This window comes from Rhinolophus ferrumequinum, chromosome 10, assembly GCF_004115265.2.
Source record: "Rhinolophus ferrumequinum isolate MPI-CBG mRhiFer1 chromosome 10, mRhiFer1_v1.p, whole genome shotgun sequence".
NCBI lineage: Eukaryota > Metazoa > Chordata > Mammalia > Chiroptera > Rhinolophidae > Rhinolophus > Rhinolophus ferrumequinum.
This window is the reverse complement of record NC_046293.1, coordinates 66,865,689-66,869,100: the sequence shown is the minus strand read 5'-3', so window position 1 is coordinate 66,869,100 and position 3,412 is coordinate 66,865,689. Positions and strand designations below refer to the sequence as shown.

The 3,412-nt window shown below is 42.1% G+C and overlaps 1 pseudogene; it reads right to left on the bottom strand.

The window, feature by feature from the left end:
- Window positions 1-635: 635 nt before the first annotated feature.
- LOC117028849 (transketolase-like protein 1) lies at window positions 636-2,009 on the bottom strand (annotated as a pseudogene).
- Between the last annotated feature and the right edge of the window lie 1,403 nt (window positions 2,010-3,412).

Sequence of the window (3,412 nt, the reverse complement as noted above, 5' to 3'; positions counted from 1 at the left end):
ATTTCTGAGAACTGTAAGAGGATAGGTGAAGGCAAACATCAGAGGAAATTCCAGGGCAACTGCAGTCACACAGTACCCTGGAAGCTGCAGGTTGGATGGCGGCGCAGGAATTCTCGACCTGGGACAGCCATGTACTATAGTGCTATAGTGCTGCACCACAGCCCTGGTGGTTGCGATCTATAGTTCACATTTTCTTAACTGGGAAATACACACATTTAAGGAACTGTTATCCTACATTAATCACGCGCCAAGTTATCTTTAGTCTCATCAAAAAGCTTGACATTAGGTGGTTGTTTTTTGAGCTATTCTGTCACTTAAAATCTTATAACCCACTTTAATGATTCAAAGAGAAAAGTTGCACTTGTGTATGTAGTTATGGCTTAACAGGAAGGTAGTTAACTTGCTTTGCTTTTAAGAAGCACAAACAGTATAAATTTAAATGATGGTTTGGCAACAAGCATAAATGTACAGTAAAGAGGCCAGTCTTTTAAGACCAAAGCCAAGAGCTATTTTAGTTCATTAAGATGCATTTCATGGGCCACTGTAATGTGTCTGGCACTAACTCCAAACATACCCAGCAGCTCACTGACTGCCCACTCTGAGGCACTCCTGGCACTGCCTGGCATACCACGATGTCAGGCCCCATGGAAACAGCTGCACAGATGGCTTTTCCGGATGCCACCTTCTGGGTGGTGATCCTCCACTGTGATAATCAGGCTATCTTGTGAGGTGTGAATAAGAGCCGTTTCTGGTAGGCTGCTCCAATTGTAGCATACACTCTTGGTATTGGCCACCAGGAACACAGCATGCTTCATAGAAAAGACGTCACTTGGACAGAAAATGGTGCCGTTGGGTACATCTCAGAACATGACCAGATCCTCCAGGGCTATTGGGAAGGGGCCCTTTCCACCAACAGACACCCCCTCAGTGGGACCCAATAAGGTTGATGTTGGTTTGAGAGATGGCTCCCATCCAGATCTGATCAAATGCTCAGGTCAAAGAGGCGGCGAAAGTGTTAGCAAAAGCGACCGTCTGACCACAGGTGGTGCATCCCAGTGCCACGCTCACTATGTTTTGCTCAGCAATCGATGAAGTGCTCAGGGTGCTCCTTGAATATCTCAGAGAAGTTGAAGGTTTTGGTGTCACTGTCCAGCATAATGACTCTATCATTTGCATGGCCCAGCTTAGGAGAGCCAAACCACGTGCTTTCCAAGTAGCTACTATGTCACTGATTTTGTAAGCAGATGGCAATGGTGTTGATTTGAGTAGAGTCTTCAATAAGGGGTTTTGGTTCAAGATTCCTATTGGTGTGTATCTGGCTCTCACGTAGTTTGATCATTGTATCTGTTCCTTGTTTTGACATTGGATTTCCATGTCAGTTTTCTGCATCCTCAATGTTTGGGGTGCCCCGCCCTTGAAGGTCTTGGCAACTACAGCCGTGGGCTTGTTCTTCACTTGAGTTCCCTGCCAGAACACCTGGCACAGCGCCTCCACATTGCGGCCATCCACCACGAAAGTGTTCCACCCAAAGAAAGGCTCCACAGCGTTTCTGACACATGTCTATCCAGTGCTGGAGAGGCCAGGCGCCACTGTGGCCCAGGTGGTTCACAGAAAAGATGGCCACGAGATAATCCATACTGTAGTGGGAAGCGAAGGCCAGCACCTCCCACAGAGCCTTCCAAAGACTCGGAATGTCGTACGAGGCAGAACACCCGGGAGCCGGCCTTGTCAAAGTACTTGCCAGTATACTCCATTAGGCATGCGGCCCCCAGTCCTCGTCTGAGCCATCTGGTAGCCACATCAACAAAAGACAGTCTCTTTCAGAGGATGAATTGGTTGTTGTGTGGGTGCTCAGAGTCTGCTTGTTTATACCTCATGATGTGGAAGAACAGCATGGAGAAGATCTCAGCAGCACATTGTGTGCTGCTGTGTGTGTGTGTGCGCGCGCGCGCACGGGCGCGAGCGCGTGTGCGAGGATGGGGGAAGTGGGGGAGTGGGGGGGAGCTCATGGCGCTGGGGCTGCTGCTTGGTGCTATGCCAACAATATTTTTGTGTGGGGACACATTTATAAAAGTATTAGGTAAAGCTATTAGAAAATAGAATTTGTAGATAATAGACAATAGAGTTTAAAATAATTTACACTAATTTATTTAGGAATGCATTTGCAATAATGAAGCCAGACTAGACAGAATATTGAAAGGTGAAAAAAGAAACAGATGAACTATGATGGACATAAACAGAAGAGAGACAGAGAATGCGGAATAAAGACAGACGGATGATTTTTAAAAAAAAAAAGTAAGACTGCACAAAATGACCAGGAAATAGAGCAACTTTGTTTGTCCATTTGTCTGTGTTTTTCTGCTGTTGGAATTGTTCCATGGTTCAATTTATTCTATTAATAAAATCTGATGATTTAAGACATTAGAAATAGGGAATGCAAAAATATTACATTTTCCCAGCCAAACCAAACTTACCCCTTGACTCTTATTTTCTGAAGTTGGCCCCCTGTAGACATCACTTTTGCCAACTGCTAGTACCACAGAAACCAAAACCTCAGATTTAAAAAAATTTTAATTAAAGAAAATTCAAATTGGAAAACTAAATATCTTTTTGAATTATCATATGGGTATAGACTACTTATATTTCCAACCTTTTCTCTTACTCTATATTTAGAATAACATTAACTGGACCAAAAAAATCTAATTCAAGTGTTGGAAAGATTGATTGAAGCAAAAATCCTAGAGAAAAAGCAGAAAAATAAGCATACCCTTCATCTAAGTTTTGGACTCAAAGAACCCACCATAAGGTAGAAATGATGTGTGAGGTAGGTTTTTATATTTAACACACACTTATAGTATAAGATTCTTCTGTAAAAAGCTTCTAAACAATAGAAATATTCATAAAATAGCTTATGCAACTACCATATAATTAATCCATGAACAATTTAGTTTCACTCAGGCATTTAGAAGGTAAATGTTATCCATTTCTATATATTTAAATTTTTCAGCCAAAAATATTTTAACCATATAACTTTACAGCACACAGAAGAAAATACAAGTAAAAGTGAAAAATGTGTTTTGCAATGAATCTGCCACTGATATGCTATGAGTGTGTAATTAAATGGGCCATGAGGGAGAGAGGAAAGATTGGCTACTGGGTGGGTGCCAGTGATATCCTTTCACGATTCCCGGTCTCATGTGTTCCTGATCAGGCAGCCAGGGCCCTGGCAAATCCAGGCCAAGAAGGTAGAAAACAGAACAGATTTTACTTTCAATTACGGGGTTCAGAAGGAATGGGGCATAGAACACACTTGATCTGCTGTTAAAATATTTCATTTCAAAGCCGAACACTAAATTGTAGCATAGAATTAAATTACTTAAAAAAAATTTTTTTTTTCTTATTTGCTCATTCT